Source organism: Callospermophilus lateralis, chromosome 10 (assembly GCF_048772815.1).
Source record: "Callospermophilus lateralis isolate mCalLat2 chromosome 10, mCalLat2.hap1, whole genome shotgun sequence".
Classification (NCBI taxonomy): Eukaryota; Metazoa; Chordata; class Mammalia; order Rodentia; family Sciuridae; genus Callospermophilus; species Callospermophilus lateralis.
In genome coordinates, this window is record NC_135314.1 from 33,136,651 (window position 1) to 33,162,505 (window position 25,855).

Consider the following 25,855-nt stretch of genomic DNA (forward strand, 5'->3'; position numbering starts at 1 on the left):
TTTACCAATAATTTGATCATACTTTAATTTATATAGGATTAAACTAGACACAGTCAAGCAAAGCACAATGAAATACATTTGCTGGATTTTAAAATGAGGCTTAGTTAATGATTTTCCCATCAGATTATACTTATAATATAAAATATCTTAATCAATCATACTATACAGAGGAGCTCATTACAATAATTGTTTCAAAGACCATTCAAATTTTCATGTTGAAGAAAGATGTTTTTATATTTATATTGATTGATTTTGTTAATAAGAATTAAATAACAAAAAGAAAGTTGAAATATAATAAGAATTAATAATCACAGTCTACAAGAAAGGTCAAAAATAAAATAAATTATCTTGTTAGCTTCTTATTTTCTCAAACTTTATATTCGTTTTAGTTAAATTAAGAATTTCTATCTAAAACACTTACAATCTCTTGTCCTTGACTGGTTTTGGAATCAGGGTGATATTGGCCTCATAGAATGAGTTTGGAAGTGCTCTCTCTTTTTCTATTTCCTGAAATAAATTGAATAATATTGGTATTAATTCTTCTTTAAACCTCTTGTAGAACTTGGCTATGTATCCATCTGGTCTTGGGCATTTCTTATTTGGTAGACTTCTGATGGCATCTTCTATTTTATTGCTTGAAATTGATCTGTTTAAACTGTGTATCATCCTGATATTAATTTGGGTAAATTATATGACTAAAAATTTGTCGATGCCTTTGATATTTTCTATTTTATTGGAGTACAAGTTTTTGAAATAATTTCTAATTATTTTCTGTATTTCTGTAGTGTCTGTTGTGATAGTTCCTTTTTCATCATGTATGTTATTAATTTGAGTTTTTTCTCTTCTTCTCTTTGTTAGCATTGCTAAGTTTCTATCAATTTTATAAATTTTTTCAAAGAACCAACTTTTTGTTTTGTCAATTTTTTCAATTGTTTGTGTTGTTTCAATTTTATTGATTTCAGCTCTGATTTTAATTATTTCCTGTTTTCCGGTGCTTTTAGTGTTGATTTATTCTTTTTCTACGACTTTGAGATGTACTTTTTAAGACATTTATTTGTTGACTTTTTCTTCTTTTAAGCAATGAACTCCATGCAATGAACTTTCCCCTTAGAACTACTTTCATGGTGTTCCAGAGATTTTCATATGTAGTATCTACGTTTCCATTCACCTCTGAAATTATTTTAATCTCCTCCTTGATGTCTTCTGCAACCTATTGTTCATTCAGTAGCATATTATTTAGTCTCCAGGTGTTGGAGTAGCTTTTATTTCTTATTTTATCATTGATTTTTAATTTCATTCCATATGATCTGATAGAATGCAGGGTAGTGTCTCTACTTTTTTATATTCGCTAAGAATTGCTTTGTGGCATAATACATGGTCTATTTTAGAGAGGAATCCATGTGCTACTAAGAAGAAAGTGTATTCTCTCATTGAAGGCTGAAATATTCTATATATGTCAGTTATATCTAAGTTATTGATTGCATTCTTGAGTTCTATAGTTTCTTTGTTCAGCTTTTGTTTGGAAGATCTATCTAGTGATTAAAGAGGTGTTAAAGTCACCCAAAATTATTGTGTTGTGCTCTATTTGACTCTTTAACTTGAGAAAAGTTTTTTTTTTTTTTTGATGAACCTAGATTCTCCATTGTTTGGGGCATATATATTTATAATTGTTAAGTCTTGTTGATTGGTGGATTAATTCTTAGTGATTGTGTTTGCAATCTTTATAAGGCCAATCTACACTAATTCTTAGGTTTTTGTTTTGTTTTCTCTTATTGTCAAATGAAACCACAAACACTACCAGTGAACTACATCTCCAGTCATTTTTATTTTATTTTATTATTTTTTTTAAATTTGAGGCAGGATTTTACTAAGACTGGCCTCAAATTTTTAATCCTTCTGTTCTAGTCTCCTGAGTAGCTTAGATTACAGGTATGCACCATAAGGAATGGCTCTTAGTTGTCTTTCTAATCATTCTTTAGGTATAGATTGTTCTGAATATTTCTTCCAAAAGAAGAAATCTAAATTTTTTAGGCCCATGTTACGACTTGGATATGAGATGTCCCCCAAAAGTTATTATGTGAGATAATGCAAGAAAGTTCAGAGGAGTGATGATTGGGTTGTGATAGCCTTAATCTAATCAGTAAATCAATCCTTGATAGGGACTAACTGAGTGATAATTAAAGGCTGGTAGAATGTGGCTGGATGAAGTGGACATTGGGGGCATTGCTTTGGGGTATATATTTTGTGTCTGAAGAATGGAGTTGGAGTTTACTTTTTAATCATCAAATGAGCTGCTTTTTTCTGACACACTCTTCTGCCATTATGTTCTGCCTGACCTTAAGCTTGAAGAAATGGAGCCAGCCTTCTATAGACTAAGACCTCTGAAACTGTGAGTCCTCAAATAAACTTTTTCTCCTCTACAATAGTTCTGGTCAGATCTTTAAGTCACAATAGTGAAAAAGATGACTAAAACAGGCTATATTTCTGACCACAGAAAAGAAATCTGATGATTCAGTGGCAATATCCATAGGTGTTTGAAAATAGATCAAATGTCTGATGCTATGATGACAATAATTGGAAGTATTAAAGTTGTTCAATCTTTGTGATCATAAGCAATATAACCCAATACCCAGTGCATCCAGCTACAGCTTTTGCTTTATGAGACAAGTAATAGAATTGCATAGTGCTTACTGTGAGAGGGATGGGTACCATTCGAAAAAATAAGTAGAACTGACAAAATAATTACCTAGTTTGCTGAAAAAAATCTGCGCGATTAATGATTTTTTAAAGCAATGAAATGCTCCTTTTATTTGTACTGCCAATAAAAGAACTGTAGAGAACAGTGAGGAGGAGTTGTATGAAATGAGTCCTTGTTTAAATCAAAACTCCTTTCCTTTGTTTTTTTTTCTTTTTTCTTCCCTCAACAGTGCTTCAAATTTAGGAATTAAATAACTTAACTTAGTTATAACTTTTCCATTTTCATTTTTTATCACTTTATTAAAGAAAAGTTGAGACAACAATTATACTTTTCTGTGATAGTTTCCCTGAAATATTGGGTCAAGGAGTAGTCATTAGCAACAACCATCATCTAAATACTTCTTAAATAATCAGATGTCTCGAGAAATGGTCCTTAAAAATAACCTTAAACATAGGATTTCACTTTAAATATCACTAAATGCAAAGTTCAAATTGTTCTGTTTTAATTATTTTCCAGACTCCTTTTTTTTATTTCTGTTTTTGTTTTCTTAACTTTGTGCGTCTAAGTACTTTAGAGTCAAGAATTTTCTTTTATTTTGAAAATATGTGTTTTAAAAAATAGACTCACAAAATTAGCTTTATAGAACATAAGTTTATTGCCATCAGTATATTGCAAAACTTCCTCTTCTCACTGGGAATGTTGGGGTTCAAATGGTCATGCAGGGATTCAGGTATAGAAAGGCTGGGAGCTTGTAAAGCTGTGGCTATTAGGCTCACCATTGTTACCTCCATGCCAGTCCTGTAGTAACAGGAAAAAGCATGGAGAAATTAATGTGGGAGATTCTTAAAGAAGAGCTCTTAAGGCAAATAACCTCATTTCCTCTTACAATGCCTAAGCCATGTCAGTATGCCTTGTTCTTTCCTGGCTTTATTACTGAAAGCATCATATCCTGGGAACCCCCTCAGTTAGAGATGAAGAAAGATGTTTGGTGGCCCTATTTCCACTGAAATTCCACAGTGGAACAGTTAACCTAGTGGTAATAATGAAGCAAGAACATTCAGATACAACCAAACTCTCTTTTCCAGGGGAAGCAAACAATAAATTTGTTATATTGCTGGCAATGTCCACCACAAGAAGTCCACTTTGTTATGTTTAATCCAAAGCTTATTACCTGGATGAGAGTAGAAACTAAATAAATTTTGATAAAATGAAATTAATTTTACTTTTCCTTTAATAAAATAAAAAAAAAGACAAAACATGGAACAGGTACATTGCTTTCTGTATAAAACTGTGGTAAAAGCCTTTGTTCAAGAAAAAAATACTACTCAAATACAATAATTTGATATTATTAATGAAGTCAGCCTTCCATTCTAAATTTCATTATTCTCAGCCTTAATTAATCATCTAGTCTTGTTTTTAACAAAGTAAGAAAACATATTTCCCTTAAATGGAGAATTTGGAATTGTACTTAATCACTCCCTCCTGCTTTTGACCTTGAAAGCTCACCATACTAGCCAAACTTGTAGGACTTAATTGGCAGATGTTCTAGTGGAAAGGAAAAGGATGTTGTATTCAGGTGGTCTATGTTTTATCTCTGAGGAGCTGAATGGATTTTAAAATGTCACTTAAACTCTCTGGGCCTAATGTCATTATCTTTCAGATTTGAATATTAATATATGCTCTGTCTGTTTCATAGAGTTTTGTTGAAGATAAAATTTGACAATGTAAACAGAGTAATTATGCAAGGTAAAGTGTTTTGAGAATGTTAGCTCTCTTTAACTATGATGTCTCCTTTTTGGACTGTGCGTGTATTTAAGAATAATAATGGAAGGCAGATTTCAGGAATTTCTGCCTATTAATGTCTCTATAGCCATGCAAGTAAGAATGACTAATGAATAATCATTTTTTTTTTGCAGGGGGCAAGACTTAGTTCTTTTCTAATACCTCAGAATGGGATAATAATTCCTTCAAATCTTAGAAAAATGGTACTTTAAAGCATATTAACAGTAAAAGTTGAGATATATTTAGGAGTTGCTTCCATACAAATACTTTTAAAATGATAGAATGCTGATCCATTGAGAAAAAAATTCAAATGATAAATTTGTTAATATGAAATGGTCTGCTCCCATTAAAAGTGTTAAGACACATATACAAACACACACACACACACACACACACACACACGTATATAATTATGTAATTACACGTGTATATATAATTGAGGATGATGATTTGAACTATAAATTTTAGTTAAGGCATTAGGCAAGCATTTTTCTTTCACATTTGAATTGTTCAGAGCACTTGAGTCCTGTGTGATAATATAATAAAAATTGAAGGAATAGATAGGAGAAAGCTAGTAGAAAGACAAGAGTAGTTTTGGAGCAGAGATTTTTAACTGTCTCTTGAGCAACTGAGAATAGTTCAGCTGTCAAAACAGGAGTGAAAGGAGAAATGTAGCATCCAGGGCTAAAACTACTAAGTCTCTTTCAACTCTAGTGATTTACTTTTACTTGATTTATATATCCTTAGGAAAAAGAAATATCACCTTTTTAAAGGGGTTTTGAAAACTGGCCTCTTTAAAAAATACTTTACAAATTTATTTATTATAGTAATGTTCTTCATGTTGCAGATATTGACAAATTTCCAACCAATGTCCTGGAGAGAGGGTAAAAATGTTCTCAAGTGATGTAGTCTACATTATGCTTTATAAAGTGAAATGCCTGAATAAAATATTGAAATGAAAAAGAGGGTGAACAAAATGTGTAAAATTGGGAATAAAGAGCCTAAAGATGTGCATATGATTAGTTGATTTTGACTCAGTCAGGATGAGAGTGGTAATGTAAAGAAATGCAGGAAATGGAATGATGTCACTGCTCTGATCTGTCATGACAGCATTCAGGTAACTACCACTTAGTCAAAGACACCTCTGCCTTTCATGGGTACTATATTTGGAAGTGTTTTGAAAAAGCATTTCATTTGCCTCTCACACCTTCTTAAGGATGCACATTCAACTTATAATTTTTAAAATTGAAAGTATTTAAAAATATTATTCCCACATGTCTTAGTCCTTTCAAGTTTCTATAACAGAATTATCATGGACAATTGAAACTTGTTTTTCACAATTCTGGAAACTAGGAGATTCAAGATAAAGATGTTGTCAGATTCAGTGTCTTATAAGGACCTTCTTCCTAGTTCATAGTTGTCTACCCTCTTGCTGATTCCTCACATGATGGAAGGGTCCAAATCATTCTCCAAGATCACTTTCATAGGAGCACTAATCCTATTTATAATGTCTCCACTTCATGTCCTCAATATTTCCCAAAAGTTCCACTTCTGATTATCATAACATTGGGTTTCAACTTATGATTTGGGTTATGAGGTACACAAACATTGATTTCGTAAAACCTTGTATTGAAAAGGAGAGTGAACTTTAGAAAAGATGGATAATTTTCCAAGGTCACACAAATGGTAAGTGATAAAGATTTAGACCATTTACATAAAAGATTTCAACCTTGGTACAATATTTTCTTTAATATTCTTGTGAAATTCCAAAATTTTCTCTCAAAATGAAATAAGAATTTATACTTGATTTCCCTAGAACAATACTGAAAAATCTTTTATGGAATTATAAAATTATATACGACAAAACTGTGATTTTTAATCTATTTAAAATATTTATTCAAAGGCAGCATAACCTTACTGTTTGCATCTAGAAAAGCCTGAATACAATCCTAAATCCATCTCTATTTCTACATGTAATATGAGAACAAATAGAATCTATTGCAAAAGATGATTTTCAGGTGATATAACATAAAAGTGTTTAGTGAAGGGTCTGACAACTCTATAAATGTTTAATATAGACAATTTCATATTCAGAGTGTCCTTTGTCATTTGCATAAACAAAAGGCTTATAGAATTTGTTTGGAGCCATTGTTAGATTCTTAAAATCCTTAACAGAATTCAGTGTAAAATTAATCCCAGCTGTTTCCTAATGGATCCTTTTTTAAAATAAGTTGAATGACTGCCATAAAATCTTTGTTCTTAGTGTGATAGTATTTTGAAATATCATTTTTTTATTTCATAAATATTCTAATAGCCTACTTTTTTCCTGTTTAAGAAGATGAGAAGAGAAATTATTCTATGGGCACTGCTCTTGAAATATATATGTTACACAGAAATGCATAGAGAAGAAGAAGATAATTTGGATTTTGACTTTCAAAATCTCTAAGCAAGGAGGAAGTTCTTATTTCCACAGAAGAATTCAGATTCATTAAGACAAAAACAGGGGGGAATCAGACAGAGTAAAATGCTAATGAAAGTCCCTGTTGGGAAGTTCTCAAAATATATTTCTCTTTCACAATGAGGTCAAAACCCCAAAGGAAGAATAACATTTTTAATTCAATTTTGGAATTCTTAGAACAGGAGCCTTGAGGTTTTTTGTTTGTTTGTTTGTTTGTTTTAGTTCATGGTACTGAGGAAGCAGAATATTTGGAGAAGTTTTTTATTATTTTGTTAAGACTCCATAACAATTCATTAGATATCATAATGACATGGGTTGTCAATGAAAAGAGGTCCTGAAATAAACCTTCTGACTTATAGAAGACCCACAGTTATGAGTGTGTGCTCCAGAATTCTCCAAGACTCTCCAGAAAAGTTACTGAAATACTCAGAGTATATCTATAAGTCTGAAGAGTCCTGCAGGATTAAGAGAACACTGACTATGTGCATGGTATCTTCAGAATAAGAACACTCTGAGGAATTCAGAGGACACATGCTAGTAGCTATGGACCACTGAAGCAGAAGAGTAGAAAAGCAAGGATCAGAAAACCCAGACAAAATGAAAACATGTTTACTACCTGGATGTTTGATAAAACCTTTCAGAAATGGCCAATTTGTAAGAGAAAACTTGATTAATTGAATTCACCAACCTTCATTAAGTTAATAATTAATTAATGGAAATTATGTTTTTGATGCTAAACAGGAAAAATAAGTTTATGTTAGTAGATTTAGTTAAAAATAACATAATTAAAATTTGAACATCTCCTAACCTTTCATACATTTGTCAATTTTCTTACTGATGTTCATTATTCCATACATATTTCCCCACTCTTGTTTGGAGAAATCCTATCTTTGTAGTACATTGGTTGAGAGCATACCATAGCTAGATTGCTAGAAATTTTAATCCAGGCTTATCTTCTGCTTGTGTGAACTGAACAAAATAATTCTCTCTCCCAGTTGCTCAGCTTACCCATCTCCAAAATAGAGATATGTAGATTACCTATTTCAGAAGTGTATTATGAAGATTAAATGAAATAATATATGAAAGGATTTAGAACATATTTGATGCCTAGAACTTTTGAGTAAACAGTCACCATAACTGTTATCATTACCTTCACCAATATTAGGAATATTTTCTAATTATGACTGTGATTGAAAAGGAAGAGTAATCTTAAGGGGACACTTAAATTTTTTTGAATTTTTCCTTGGGACTAATCCTCAGAGTAATTCTGGTATTCAACATTCTCTTGTCCACATACATTCAACTATTTATTACAAATTGAATAAATTTATTAGATACCCTGTTTTGTGTGGTACTCTAGTATTGAGCAAAAATTAATTACTTGGTCTTATGAAGCTTGTACATGTAGAAGCAAAAAACTGAGAGTACAATTTCAGATTTTAAATTTTAGGGTAAGGTATCATCTAACATAACCTACTTTAATATGTTAGAACCTGAAATCACATGAAATTGAAACTTTGTTCTGAATAATCACTTAATGACCCAGATTCTGCTTTTTCTATATTGTTTCACCATTATCATAGGCTACTCATTGACCTGAAAGGCAGAAAAGAGAATTGTCACCTATAGACTGCATATAAATTTAGACTCTAGATTTCAGTTCTGTGATCTTCTCTGTGATTTATTTATTTATTTCTTTTCCCTAGAACTCTGTGGTTCATTAGGTGCCAGGAGGTCTGAGAAATATTATTTTCATACTCAAGGGAATAAGAGACATCCATGTTTGTCTTAGCAACATGTTTTTTTTTAATTTAAAATAAAAAACAGTTAAATTATAGTGGCGAATTAAAAGATAGGGAAAGTGTATAGGTAACATTTTACCTATTATCTGGAAGGAAGGCCTAACTGGTTGACTTTGTGGAGAAATATAAATAAGATGAGGATATGAAATATTCAGATAATCAAAGAAAGAGAAGTCCACAACAAGTTCAATACAGTTATTAAATAAGCAGGAGGGTAGTAGTTGAGGAGCTCTGTACTTTGAATTTTTAGGAATCTTCCACTTCACTTAGTATGCAACTGTAAACATAATTCAGGATTATAACAAAATAGTTCAGTTGCAACCAGTTGCAAATGGCTGAAACTGCAGCCAATTGATACAACCAGGACAAATAAGCAAAGACCTAACTGGAGCCAACCAGATGCTTTCTCCATGGCGCTTCACTGTTCACACTGCTTGTGAACCCTCTGAACCGCCATTGTTTCAGGATGCTGCTTGGTTCATAAATTATTCTTAGATCAAATAAGATCTAAATTTAATTTGTCTAAAGGGTTTATTTTTACAGAGAGAGTCATAGAGTATAGTTTAGAAAATGTAAGAACCATACTTTGAAAGAAGCCGTTCAAATCCTTCTGCTTAAAAAAGGGTAATAATTAGACACGTTTTTTCAAGCTATAGTATGAGCTTGGCTATAAATTTCTGTCAAGATTTGGACAATTAAATATTTCAGTCTTTGAGGACCATATAATCTCGGTTGTAACTATGTAACTGTCATTATGATGTGAAAGCCTCCACATACAATGTTGAAATCAATGGGGATGGCTGTGTTCTAATAATAATATTCAGCAAAACAAGTAGAGGACCACAGTTGATTGGTAGTTCTTAGTTTTCCAATTCCCATTCAATAGCAGCATCTCACTGGTATACTAAACCATTTTTGTTTGTATTAAGGCCTATCACACTTTTCAGATAACCAAGCAAATTATTTTATGCCCAACTATACTAAAAAATGCAAGTTTAATACATTAGTAATAAAGCTGAAATCACAGATCACTTTATTATTGCTTTGATACTTATGAAAAATATGTTTTCAGATTTTTTGCACCATAAAACTTGGGATAAACAAGTCAAGGGAAAGATAACTATTGATAATGTTAAACAGTGTGATTTTTCTTTTCCCTGAACAGCTGCCTATGATATACATTTTTAAAATGTTAATGCTTTAGATTTTTCAATTAAATACTGTTATCTTTTTCTTTGAATATGATTAAATAAAAGTCCAATTTAAGCTTGATGGAGGGAATCTCAAAGTAAGCTTCCATTATACTTAGCTTAAGGTGTTACTTGCTGTTAGTCTTCCAAATTCCCTTTTAATTTGACCTTAGAGCTATGGAAATACTAATATAGTAAATGTGTTGAAATCAGTGTAATGAAAAAAATGAACTTGCTGAATTTATATAGTCTGACTGGAATGAATGGAAATTTTAATTCTAATATATTGCAGAAAAATGTTTAAAATATTTGTACAATGATATTTGTTTTCTTAAAGGATACAGGCTAAACATATTGATATTGCTTAACCACTGTACAGAAATTTATAGCATTGTCTTAATTAAATATTACTTCATAGAAAATAATTTTTTTCATTTTATTTTTGGTAAAATGTAGATTGCTGTAGATATTCAAGTCAATAATAGCATAGAGAAAACACTGTATCATGTGTTCGTAGATTCCTCACTTAGATTTGGTGCCACTGTAATCAGAATAGCTTATTTTAAACTGATTTAACTTGTAAAATCCAATAACAATAATGATTGTATATCATATACATATATATTATTGATTATATATGTGTATTATAACATATATATGTTATTTATCTTATGAGTCATTTTCATAATTCATCTACTTTGATGCTGTAGTCTTCTCTGGGACATTGTCAAAATTATATATTAATTTTTTAGACTCTAGTAGATAGTGCTGCATTTCCTGTGCAATATTCTGTGTGTGTGTTTGTGTTTGTGTTATTCACTACACACTGTAGAGATATATATGGATATAATACATAATATACAAAACTGATAATTAAAAACTAAACTAAAACTAATTTTAAAAAATGTAAAAACGTTATTCTGTGCCAGGAAAAAAAATTTGGTACTTTTAAATTATTTAACTTTTTCCATTCTAATTTAGTGTCAGAGTGTCAAGCCATTCATTCATTTGGCAATCCAGGGAACACCCATATATGACTATACATTGCTCTGTGCTCTGAAAATATACAGAGAAGAAATACGAAGTAGTTGTTTTGAAGAAAATAACAAAAACACAGATATAATTCATACAGCATGAAGTACTAAGGAGAAATGGAGGACTTTGAATTATGAATTTAAATTGTTTTTGGACTCAGCCACAAGACAACAATGTGATATTGAGAGACTATTTCACCAATCTGCAGAGGAAAAATTGACAGATTTAATTAGGGATCACATATCTAGAAGATGCCTTCTATTTTTAAAATTTTGTTAATTTTAACTTCAAATAAAGTGGACATATCTTTAAATAAAAGGTACTCTGCTTAGGTAACACTTTTCAGTAAGGTTGATTGCTCCAACTCAGGCTGTGTTTTGCCACTAAATAAATAATCTAGATTGATAATAAGGACAGATTTGCATTCTTACAAGTCAAGTGTTTTTTAATGAATGAGGTTTGAAACATAAATAAGCAATAAACAAAGATTCTATTTATGATTTTAATCTAACCAGGGATTTACAAAACATGTTTGTAAGAAAAACAGAATTTCAAATAGATAAAAACATCTTCAGGAGCACATATCTTTTACAATTTCAGCATGAGAATAAAGAATAATAACTAAATATGAAAAATCCTCACATAAAAATTAAAATAGAGGAACATAAATAATTTAGGTATATTTATAATCTTATTTTAAATTATCATAGTAGGATGATGCTAATAACCTAATTATTATCACTTATCACTATTACTAATCGTGTTTTTCTTCTGTATCATTCAGATAAAAAAAAGAACTAATAAGATAATTAAATTTAAATATAGAGATGGACCCAGGATTTTTGGAATAGATGAGGTTGGGAATAGTTCAGTGCTTTTATTTTGAAAGAACATGTGACAGGAAAATAATACATTGGGCCAAAAATCTAAAGAAAATTGACTGTATCAACAAACAGAGAATAAACTGATATAGTATTTATGGCAGTTGGAAAATCTAATTTTTCACATATTTTTAAGTATGCTATAATTCTTTCTTTATATTTAATTATAAAAATAATATAATAATACTACAGGGAAATTAGATAGACTTAAAAATTTATATATAACACCAATACTCTAATATATCAAATTCTTTACTTAAAAGAACACATTAGCATTTTTTTATATGGTTTTTAGGGACTGGGAATTTAGCAAAAACAAAAGGGGCAAAAGTGCCTTTCCTTATGAACTGTGTATTTTCAAAGCATCAATTAACAAATAGATATAGAATATGTGAACAGATAGTGGTATGAAACTAAAGATAAGAGAAAACGGAGGTCTTCAGGAGTTATTTTTTCTTAGAGGGAGCTCAGGGACGGTCTCTGATACTGAGAAGGGGGTACTGAGAAGACACCTGATGCAAGGTGAAGAATATATTTGCCTCTGTGATGGATACATGTCTCTAGCACATGGAAGATCACATGTGAAGATTCTGCATTACCACAAACATGATTAAGTATTTGAGGAAAATATGGTAAATGTGACTGAAGTACAGTTTCAGGGGGCAAGGGAAAATAGATCACAGAATCCATGGAATGATGAGACCAAAGGTCAAAAGATGCGTAGGTATCTGTAGGGACTTAGCTTTTACTTTGAGTATGATGGGGATCCATTTAGAGTTTTGAACAAATGTATGGTTTATTTTCATTTGTGGATTAAGAGCATTGAACCATTTTGCTACATTCAAACAATAGCAATGGCTTAAAGGAAGAGAATGAATGAGTCACATGTTTGTGGAAATAGTAAACCAGAGAGAAGGGATTTCTGTATCAAAGGCCTTTAGGCGGAAACACATGTGGCATGGTCCAGAAATATTAAAGAACAATGCACTATAAAAAAAGGTGAAATATTTCTTCAATGAACTACAGAATAAAGAAATTGAAGAAGACCTTGTAAGATGGAAAGATCTCCCATGTTCTTGGAAAGGCAGAATTAATATAATCAAAATGGCCACACTACCAGAAGTACTAAACATATTTAATTACATTCCTATTAGAATTCCATTGACATTCTTCACAGAAAGAGAAATAATAGTAATGAAGTTCATTTGGAAAAAAAATAAGAGGCCCAGAATAGCCAAAGCAATCTGCAGCAAGGAAAGTGAAACAGAAGCATCACAACACCAGGACTTAAATTATACTACAAAGCTATAATAACAAAATAACACAGTATTGGCACCAAAATAGACATGAAGAGCAATGGTACAGAATATAAGACACAGAGACAAACCCACATACAGTTATCTCATACTAGACAACATTTCCATAAACATACATTGAAGAAAAAATAGCCTGTTCAACAAACAGTGCTGGGAAAAACTGGAAATCCATATGTAGTAGAATGAAAATAAACCCCTATCTCTCACCCTGCAGAAAATGCAATTCAAAGTGAATCAAGGACCTAGGCATTTGACCAGAGATTCTACAGACAAAATAGGCCCAACTATCATGTCATCTTAGGAACCAAACTCCTCAACCAGATTGTTAAAGCACAAGAATTAAAATCAAGAATCAATGAATGGGATGTATCAAATTAAAATGCTTCTTCACAGCAAGGGAAACAATCAAGAATGTAAAGAGAGAGCCCAGAAAATGGGAGAAAATCTTTGCCACCTGTGTCTCTGATAGAACATTAATATCCAGGATATATAAAGAACTTAAAAACACCAATAAATAGATAGATAGATAGATAGATAGATAGATAGATAGATAGATAGGCAGGCAAAGGAACTGAACAGTCACTACACAGAAGAAGAAATACAGTCAACAATATATGAAAAATTTTCAACATTTCTAGCAATTACAGAAATGCAAATCAAATTATACTGAGATTCCCTCTCATTCTAGTCAGAATGGCTATTATCAAGAATACAAGTAACACTACATATTGGTGAGGTGTATGGGAGAAAGTACACTCATACATTGTTGGTAGGACTACAAATTGGTACAACCAATCTGGAAAGCAGTATGGAGATTCCTCAGAAAACTTGGAATGGAACCACCATTTGAACCAGCTATCCCACTCCTAAGTATATACCCAAATGACTTAAAATCAGCATTTTACAGTGATGTGGACACTTCAATGTTTGTAGTAGCCCAATTCACAATAGCTAAGCTATGGAAGCAACCTAGGTGCCCTTCAACAGATGGATGGATAAAGAAAATGTGGTACATATACACAATGGAATATTACTCAGCCTTAAAGAAGAATGAAATTATAGCATTTACTGGTAAATGGACAGAACTGAAGACTATCATACTAAATGAAATAAGCCAGTCCTAGAAAATCAAAGGCTGAATATTTTCTCTGATGTGCAGATGCTAGCACACAATAAAAAGAGGGGTGTTGGAGAGAGGAATCCAGGCTCATTGTATAGGACAAAAGGGAATGCAAAGATGGGGAATAGGAATAGGATAGAGAGTTAAAAAAAAAAAAAGAATTATGCAACTAAGGTAGAAAGGTGTGAGGAATGAACAGTAAAGTGGGGTCAGACTTTATATTGCTTTTAATTCCTACTTCATAAGCAGTAGGGAAGTTAGAAAACAATTTGTCTTATGTTTTAACAATTATGGTTATTACATTATTAGTGAACTTCTCGGCACACACAGTATAGTCTTTTTTTAAAAAAAAAAATATATTGACATCTCAAAACACATAAGAAAAACATCTGTTTACCCCTATATGTCAGGAGAAAACCTTTCAATTTTCAATAATGAAGCCAGAAGCTATAGGAATAATATTTTCAGTATTTGTTTATGTAATAATTAAAAGATAATTAAGAAAGAATGTTCTTGTGTTGTAAAATTATAATAGAACAGCTATGAAATTTGAGAAAATATAAGATTGTTGATATTTATTTTACAAATTAATAAGGGCATTAATTGAACATAATAGAATAAGAATAGAATAAGAAAAATTATGTGAAAAATTCCAAGTATTTTCACTCGCAGGGAAAATGCAAAAGAAAAAGATAATATTTTTAGAGAATAATTTATTACTAATAAAGTGTGAAAGCTGCTTTCATTCAAACTGAGAAATTCACTAATAATATTAGAGAATGTCTCTTAAAAAAAGTAGTTGGTGTAACAATCATTTCCCATTTTCATAATCATTCATAAAACAGTAAAAAACAAACACAAACAAGAAACCAAAAAACTAAAACTAAAAATGATAACATTACCTATCAATACTGAGAAATACAATGGGGAAAAATAATTAGTTCCTTTCAGTAGAGTGTTATAGTTGGGAAACTTATAATGTGCTGAGTTTAACTCTCTACATTTAGAGAAAAAAAATTGCCTATTGATGATTTTGTTTTATTAACTGGATCTATGCCATTAATTTATATAATTAAAATGATTTCCAAGTCTGTGTAAAATCAAGAGGACATATGGAAGATTTGAAGGCTCAAAACTTTTTAATAGTTGTGAAAACCGCAAAAATATGAATTTTACATCAGGTTGCTTGGGAAATTCTGCTTGGGTAATATATCTTATGCTTAAAAAATTGATCATAATCACCTCACAACTGAGACATTTTTAAATTAGTTACTAACTATTTCATGGTTCTTACAATACTTGCCTTATATCCTGAATCTAGAAAAAAAATTAATAAGTAACCATTAATATTCCCCAAATAATTTATTTCTCCTAAACACATATTCATTAATACCCATGCTTTTGATAGTCACAGAAGTTTAGGCAACCATTCTTTCTTTAATTTTATATTTATCCCAGTAAGTCTGTACTGCTAACTGTTCTTTAGAGTAACATAATTTTGGGAAGCCAGAAAGAAAGGAGCAAGTAATAATAATATCATTCAAAATAAATCTTTATACTAAATGACATAGCTTCTTTCATATTTTAATTCTCATGTTAACCTTACCTCATGCTGTTAATCTCTCCCATAAATTATGACTGCACATATTTCTCAGTGTTTCTCAATCCTCATTTTTTCTTCTCTCCCTTCCTACTCCTCCTTTAACATTTTTATTTCTAATTTTTCTCCTATCTTATTATCATCTCTTTCTTCATCTTATTTACTAATTTTGAAAAAAATGAACTTGTGATGTTATGAATTGTATATGAGGTGTCCCCCAAAAGATTCCATGTAAATGTGGGAAATACTCATATAAATATATATTCATATAAATATTAATATAAATATAACATAAATGTGTGTAAATATTCAGAGATAAACTGATGAGATTATCAGAGTTGTAACCGGTCTATTGTAATTTGAAAGGACTAACTGGGTTTTAACTGTAAGAAGGTGGAGCATGGCTGGAGGAGGTGGGTCATTAGAGGGCCTGGTAGGATTTATCTTTCCTGTAGTCTCTTCCACTCTCTCTTCTTCTGGCCAACATGAGAGGAATACCACAATTCTTCAATCTTCTATCTCAGGTTCAGCCTCACCTTGAGCCCAGAGCCAGTGGAGTTGGCTAATAATGTATGTGCACAACCTCTGAAAATATGACTACAAAATAAACTTTTTCTCCTCTAAGTTGTTCTAAGATATTTTGGTCATACCAACAAAAATCTGTGCATAGGTGACTCAGGTCTTAGAAGAAAAAATAACTAATGGACAATCATGCTTCAGACCTTAATCCTCATGATGATAGCTTTGAATATGAATTAAAATGTAATTAATATCAAACATTTCTGGAAATTTAGGACTAGTTTTTCCCATACCAAAAAAAAAAATGCAAGAGAAGTCTTCCAATTAAGTAAGGAAATGAAAGATAATTATTGTTGAAACATATCCAGAGTCGGGCTGCCTCTAAGTTCTGTCTTTCTTGAGTTCATAATCTTCACTGTTATAGACTTATAACTATTAATTGTATCACTTAATGTTGATAGTAATACAATATCTCAATACTTTGACTTTATGTTTATATTAGCTCCTATAAGATAGGCATTGTACCTTTTCAGCTCATCTCTCATCCCCCTTTCACCTCCAAAGATCTAAAGGGTGAGTTTATTTAATTTAAAAATGCAATACAATAATTTTTAATGGTATGAAAAAAATATTAAAATATTCCACAGTATTGAATATGTGGCTCAATATGATAGCATAAGCACAACTGATGAGTTGTGAAAAGAATGACATCAGAGACACACACAAACAGGGAAGAAGGAGAGGAATTCCTTGGAGCTGCAGAAGGGAAGAGGTAATTCGAAAAGTTGCCCCTATTTCCCCTTGAACATAAATTGGCACATGGGCTAGGATATTTCTTTCATCACTTTCTGGAAAACGTTCAAATGTTATAAATTATCTCTTTATCCCTTACTTCAAATTGAATGTTGCATATAATCATAAATCTTGTTTGTTCTACCTTTTTAAAGAAATATGAGCTTTTAGTCATTTACTCTATTATTCAAATAAACTGAAGCAAAGGCCAGAGCAATCATTTGGGTAGTTTCATTTAGGTAGTTTTTCAAACTGGATCGCTCAGGTCAAATACAAATGTTTTTCAATAGTGCAGGGTTTTTTTTTTTCCCTCAATTTAATTTCCTCATCATTCCACTTCACATTGCCTATGTAAATTAAGCTGTCGTGCTGTAAACCACAGTTTCCCCTTGTCTATCTCCTCAGTAACAGCTTCAAAGTACTAAAAAGCTGAAATAGCTACAAAAGAACAATTAATTTGTGTAAAATCACAGAGGCGCTGTAGGTATTAAAAACACTACAATAAGGCTTTTATCAGTGAGTGAAACAGCACAGCATTAAGCTAAAAACTAATAGGGCTGAACATGCAGCACAATGATATGGATGATAAAGGAATCTCAAGGACATGCAGAGAACTGGGGTAACATGATTTAGAAATGATGCACTTATTTCAAATGAACATCCACATAAACTACAAAGGAATAAATGCTGATCTGTCAGGAAAGGTAGGTTTAGATCAGTAAGTAAATTTAGATCTATTTTTGGAGAAACACATTTTTATGGAAATTTCTGTTGAAGACTCTAATAGTGCATCCTGAGGTTGCTCAATGTTTACTTGTTGATTGGGAATTGGCTGACAATTTGATAATTGAAAATGCAAATTCTGAACTGTAATAAATAAATAAATAAATGGAATTGCATATTATATCTTAAATTGCCTAAAAAGATGCCTAACATTAAAACATAATCAGGAGTGCTACCGCCTCCTGTGTTGAAATAGCAATGGAAACAATTACTTTAATCATCAATTGTTTGTTTAATGGTTGCTCTTAGCCCAAAACTGTATTAGGTGCTATGGGCTGGAAAGGAAGTTAAACTATTGTTTTAATTTCTAAGTAAACACTTTAAGTGCTTCCAGAACTAGATAGAGAAGAATGAATTTCTAATTGTGAAGTAAATATATTGGATGGATTAGGCACTAAAATTCAGGAAAGATTTTTTGGAATAGAAACATATATGCATTTATTTGAATTGCAGCACATATATCTAGATTTAAATTTTGAGACCTCCACTCAGGTACAATGAAAATTTCTGCGAATATTCTTTCTTTTTAAGCTTAAACCTTCCAACCTGGATAATGAGAAGAGTAAAAACACACTCACAAACTGTAATATAAAGGAAACATTAAAAATGTTTTAGCACATAGTAGGCTTTCAAAAATACGATTCAATTTATCTTCAATAAATATATCCATTTAATAGCAACTCTATGTTTACTGTGCTTACCATGGTTTGAAGGATTAAATATATTTGAGACAGAAATTTTCTGCTGTTTTTAAATAAAAAATCAATTTGGTAATGCCTTAAATTTACAAATGTGAATGCTAAGATTCAACAACAGACATCTGAAATTTCCTCTGACAGTGAGAGAATAAGGTACAGAATACTGCATAAAGAACAGCAAATGTACCTATTTGAAATACAGAAGAATTCTTTTGGAATATTAGGTTTAGACTCTAAGCATAAGAGAATATTACCTTCCTGTTATTTCAGTCTCTCCTTTTTATTCCAATGTCATCAAGAAAATTTGATTTATTTATTATAAAAATTTGCATGCTTTCATTACAATGTGGCCAAATGTCAAATACCTATCTACATCTAACATAATGCATAACAATATAAATAATAGACTCCAAAGTTATTTAGACAGACTCACATAAAACACAGTAGGGAATTATGAAGAGTGATTTCTATAGCAGTGGCTCTTCAGATGTCACAAAATAACATAAACTCAATGCTAGATATTCTTACTCAGAGTGTGGGGAAAAACTGTCACTGACTGTGATACCTATACCATATCAATGTGATGTGTATTATTATAAATTTTGGTGGCACATTTTATTAACAAATTCTGTGTCATGTTAACAGTAGATGCTTCCAAATAAATGAATAAAAATAATATAGCAGTATTGCTCATCTTCACATATTATTTTAGGCATTATATGAATATCTTCTGCTAGGATTTTTCCTTTAAACATTTCCAAACCTGTCAGAAAGATAAAAAAATAAGGTATACCTTCATCCACATTTATATATTTTCCTTTCTGCTCTATTTTTCCCTTTAATTTTTTTGTGTGGAACCTTTTAAAATCACTTGAATACATGTTAATACTTGCCTTCTAAACACTTCAGCACTTAAATTGCGTATCTTTTATTAAAGATCCAGAAAATTTGTCATTGACACAATAAAATAATCTAACAAAGAGACCATAGTCAAAGCATCATTTGAAGCTGTTTTTAAGCCATATAGAAAATTTTGTTCTAGTATTAAAATTATTTCCAAACCAATGTTATAAATATACTGCATTGTACTCTTGAAATATACAATATTAAATCAATTAATTGCAAGATTTTTGTCTACAATATCACTTACTAAAGTTTATCACAGCATTTACTAAAACAATAATTTAAAGTTATCATTTATAAAGAAAATCTTTAACTCTTCACCCAATTACATGATTCTAGAAAGAAGAACCAGAGTGCATGAAGCTGGAGTGAGTAGAGCACAGAGAATATCAAGTTACATAATCACATTATCTTGGTAGAGAACATTGTTAGCCTTGAAATCAAAACTTGAAATTCTGTACTCTCTCTACATAGAAAAATCTCTTATTTTTCTATTTGAATATTTTAATAATCAATAATACAAAACTGAGAGTTATTATGCAAAAGTGAACTATGAACATAAAAAAGAACCCTAAAATTTTAAGTAGTATAGAATGCATATTAACAGGAATATACATTTTAAAAACTGATGCCTTTAGTGGATAACTTAAACTTAATATTAAAATAGAAATCTAGTCATTAATGGACATTTGAAGTATTAATACCTTTAGATATAAATCATATACCTTGCATCAACTATGTAGAATAGAAATTACTTAGAATTTACTATAATATGTTACAATGTTAAACATGCAAATATAGTAAGTTTTTTAGATTAGCAGAAAATTTGACATTTGATTTGTTTTATTTTAAAGCATATATTGTGTCAATGCTGTATGATATAGGGAATATAAATTTGTATTAAACATGATACTTGTTCTCAAGCTCCCTAATTTCACAAGATAGATTAAAAACACAGATATCAAAATGCAGTAAGTGGCTGGAGCAGACACTGGGAATTAATGCTGTCAATTTGTTAGTGTCATCATAATTGTTCAGAAAGTAGAAAATTTGAGGGCAGAATAAATTACTCAATATCAAAACTCATGCATTAGGAACAGTCCAAAAGTAATTGTTTCCCAAACAATCCTGCGTTTTCAGAATTAATAGATATTTTCTAACTACATAATGAATACTTCAAAATTAATTGTGTTAGCATCAACACACAGATATTTTAATATTGGTATTATTCATTAATTTAATATTTATTAAACCTTACTATGTTTTTGGTATTTCTTAGTTGTGTGGGAGATCTGAGTGAACTCACTTATTGTATGCATTTCCTCATGAAATCCAGACCTACCAGGGTTTGATGTGATGGACATGATAAAAAATGACTCTGAGACTCAAGAGCAGAGGGTTTGATAGGATCAGACATGAACACTGTGTTAGTAAATGGACTCAGTTTCTTACAAAAGTTTAAAGACAGAAGCTGATACTGTGTTCTGTTTTCTTTGTAAACCCAGAGGTTCCAAAGTTCAGTGTTAAACAAAGAGGAGTCTTACAGAGTTTTGATGCTGGGGGAAAGTAGATTATTAAAAATTGTTCAGTTTGTCAGAAGAATTTTAAAAATTGTTGTTACACTGATAACAATCCAAGCTATGTTTTAGGTGTATTCTATTCTTCTGTGCCTCCCAAACAATAATTGGATGGCATTAATTTGGTTGGGGTCTAGTTTTAAACTACACAATCAGTCTTTTCATCTCCAGTCTGTAGCATGGCAAAAGGTGAAGGAAAATTACATGTCTAATAATGTAGGCACAAAATATTACAAAGAATTGGGGTGAAAGTAAATATACATCATTCAGAAGCTATAGAAATGAATGAATGAGACATGGGAAAAAGTGAACTATGAAGCTGCCAAATCTACTCAGTAAATAAGAAAGTGATGAATTGGAGGAGAATTACCTCCTAGTTTCCATTTATATCCTATAATGCATCTGGATCTCTTACCACATCTTCCCTTCAGTGGCCATAATCATGGAAGTACTGGCATCAAAAAGCAGACTATGGAAACAGGAGGACAATACTCCTTCCCCAATGAACAGAGTACGGGGAAAAGAACTGAGAAGGAGTGGTAAGAAGCACCATAGCATGCTTTTATCTCAAAGGGGAAATCAGTTTGGCAGGAAAGAAATAGAGGGGTGGAACATATTTCTTGAACTGTGCCAGCTGAGTTCCATACTGTGATTACAGGACAATCCCAGAAGAAAATCTAGGTGTTTCTGAATGTCTTTTTCATGAAGCAAATTTATTTTTCATGCTGCACATTATTCATTTTCCTGCTGATAAGGAGACCAGGAGTGCTTTCTTATAGAGACACCTTGAAATGAGTGATAATATTACATGCAACTTAGTGGACACTTTAGCTAACAAGAAGATACTAGGTGGTATTCACACTGTTCAAGTTCTTAGCATGAGAGTGTTAATCTCTTAGGGCATGATGGCAACTGCAATTTTTAATTAAAAAAAGTAGAAGAGATCATTCCCATATTTTCCTGTGACCTCTTACTGATCCAGTCACAGAAATAGAGAAATGATCATAGGTAAAATGGCAACTAGGTTTTAGAAAAACATTATGAAAAAAAATTAGTATAGAATGGCTCCCTATATTTACTTTTTCCCCTATTTTAGTGGTATCTTTTACTTTCCCACATACAAAGACAAACTAACTAAATGTAAATAAAACTCAGTCCAAACACAGTCTCTGAAAGGCAAAATGCTGGATGAGCTTAAACAAAACAAAACAATATCCTCATGCAGGTCACAAGACTAAGGGCCATGAGAATAATAATCTCTCAATTTCTAGAAGACAGAGGTATCTAACTGTTCCAAAAATACTATAAAATTCACTTTATTTACTTTTATGTAAAAAATAATATATGTCAACAATTGGGTATTTTTAGGGATAATATTTTTAAAAATTTACATTTGCTGGTGAATAATACATAAAACATATTTTTACTCATTCAAATGTTGGTTTCAGATCTCATGTATTAGCTTGGCAATACCTAGAATATTACATGAATTTTCTGAGCATTAGTTTTCTCAAAAGCTGAAAAAAATAACATAATACTTATCATTTTAAAGATAGCATGATGCTTGGCATAATGAGGTCCAGTAGTGTTCGGTTTTGTTCATTCTAAATCAATGAAAACTCTTAACTGAGTGTTAAAGGAGTGTTTATTGAAGATTTAATACAAGGCTAAACAACAAAAATTATGGATTCAAATAAAGGTATGGGAGTACTCTTAAAAATAAAAATACATGCAATTTTAATAGAAAACAAGAACACAATAGTAAATTTTATGGCTTTTATGATAAAAGAATAATGAAAAATATATTAAAATAGCACAAGGCAATGTGTAATTGAATAGTAAAAATGATATAATTAAATAACATATAGAGGTAAATAGGAATAGAAATTAATGATGAATGTACTGGTCCAAAAAATACTGACAGTGCTGAGTCAAACTGGTAGCATGGCAGATATTGATAGAAAAATATAGCTTTGAGTAGAAGTTAAAAATGCCTGCCAATAATGAAGACTAATGAACAAGATGAATTAACTATGTGGCAAATGGTGGCCCATAGGAATAGTTTATTTAATCTGTATGCACAAATTGTGTGACCAGCAAGAATTTCAGACTAAATTTTGAAATTTATAAATAAAAAACATTGTATCCCATATTGTATCTCTATTCCTTTTCATTAATACCATTATTTTTATGAACTCTCATTTCTGTAGGCTTCCTCCATATTCTATCCTAAATATTAATTTTTTTTGCCTGAAATTTATAAAATTATGAAATTTGGTTGCTCTGTGTTAAACTTAATGACATTATCAAGGTGATAGAAAAACTCTAATCACAGAAAGGAACTTCCTAATATCATATATATATAAAACTACCATATATATCTATATGTATATATATAGAACTACCATATATATATATATGTGTGTGTGTGTGTGTGTGTATGTATAATTATACCTTAAATGCATTTTATGAAATTGTAAATCAAAGAAGAATCATAAGTCCCTAGCACTTATCTTTCAGTTACCACTATTTTATAAACCTCCCTTCAATTGTTCTATTGGTTTTGCTGTTTTATATATGTATATGTATGTGTGTGTGTGTGTATATATATATATATATATATATATATATATATAATGACACTCATCACCAACAAAAGCAGACTTTTTGAAAGAAAGCTCAGCAATGTCACTGTACTGAAATACTTAAAATGTATTCATTGTTTATCTTGTTTCTGTTCTAATTTCTGTATTTGCTTTATAAAGCTTAATACTTGCACTTGAAACAAGATCTAAATAAGTCTGTGTTTGCATGATATATTTCTTGTCTTTTTTTCCATAACAAATTTTCCTCCCTTAATTTGTAGATTATTTAATGGTTGAAGAGATTGTTTTGGGGGTCCTGTAGAATTTGGCTGATTTCATCTTTATGGTGTTTCCTGGCAGGTACTTCTATTCTCTACATTTCTTAAAACTAGAAGTTTGCTATTGAGATTTTATTCATGCTACATTCCTTGGTGGGGCAAAAATACTTCATGTTAATAAATCGTATATGTCAAACTTCAGCAAACCAGGTTGCACATAAATTCTGATATTTTGACATTTAATAATGGCATATTTGATCTTTAGTTCTGATATGGTCATCATTCTAATTTATCCACTTTTCTCTGACAAATTTTTCCACATATAGTTGTCAACTACTGATGTCTGGTCTGGATTATTTATTTCGTTGGGAGTTACAAGAGATGGTTTCCTAAAACTTTCATTTCTCCAAGTATGAGATGGAGTTTTCATGTAAGATCTCTTACTTTTTAGTTACAGATACTCTAAAAACAAACTGCACAAGGGAACAGAATATCAATGTTTGATTATATTCATGAATTTATTATCTTCAGAATAAATAATTGCATGTGTTGGATTGAGTTTCACTCATTATTCTGTTTGATGCTTTAATTATCCTAGCTATGGTGACTTCCCCTTCAAGTGAATTTCTCTATTTTTTTAGGGACATTGATACTTTTCCTTCCTTGCTTTCTGTCAAAAGTAAAATGTCCTTTCATCTTTTAAACTTACTAACCCAGGTCTAGAATCAACCATTTTTTCAGAGTTATTGTCCCTAAAAGGAAAATCATATTTTGTGATAACTTTCTGAAATCTCCATGTACTGATTAATATTGGTTTCTCATGACACTGGGACTTTAACAAGACAGAAAATGATTATTATACATAAAAATGGAAAACATCATATATTTATACTTTTTCTGATCCATGCTTATTCTAAGCTTATTTCTTTTACCTAGTGCATAACTAATAACTTTTACTATATTATTTATTATTTACTATAAAATAATAACTTTTACTATATTCTTTATTAGCTTTATGTCATGTACATATTTAACAATACATTTTAAATATCATTGTGCTTTATAAAATTACATCTGTTGCTTCAGTTTTTTTTTTTTTTTTTGGATTTTGTTTCAGTGTCAACCCAAGTAGGAATATGCAGAATCATTTGAAGTAATCATTTCTTTTGTTTACAGTAGCAAATGATTTAAAAATTTATTTATTTATTTTTAAGTAAAAGTCATTTTTTTTTACTTTTACTAATATGCAAAATTGATTTCTTTAGATCCCTTTCACCCTGGTGAAGGCAATGGTTTTCTCCATGTGATATTAGAGATATCAGAATGCTTATTTCAGTTATCAATTTTTCTTTGCCTTTCTCAGTGAATTCTCCAGTACCATCATGGAAAGACTTGGATAAATGCTTTGTTCATAACCACAGTGTTCCATACAGTGAAACCTCTGACTGAACAACACATTATTCAGCAATAAGCCTGTGAAATTTCATCTTACCACATGCTCAAACACCCAGGAACAGCTGTCTTCATAGATTAGTAGAACATTTGCTGAAAGATGAGTGAGGGCAACAGCTGGAAAATGGCCTCTTCAGTGTCTGGATATAACCTTGAACCTAAATCCGGGATTTGATGTCATTTCCCCCACTGAAATGCATAGTTCTTTCTTTATCATTTCTTCACTATATATACCTTGATTTGTGAGTGGATCTTGCTCATCTTGATACAAGTGGTTTGGAAAACTCACTTGTATTCTAAGATACTTGGGCGTATTTTTTCACTAGTTTTGTTGAAATATTTATCTTCATTTTTATCCTAATTTATCTGTTTCAGTAAGAGGATTT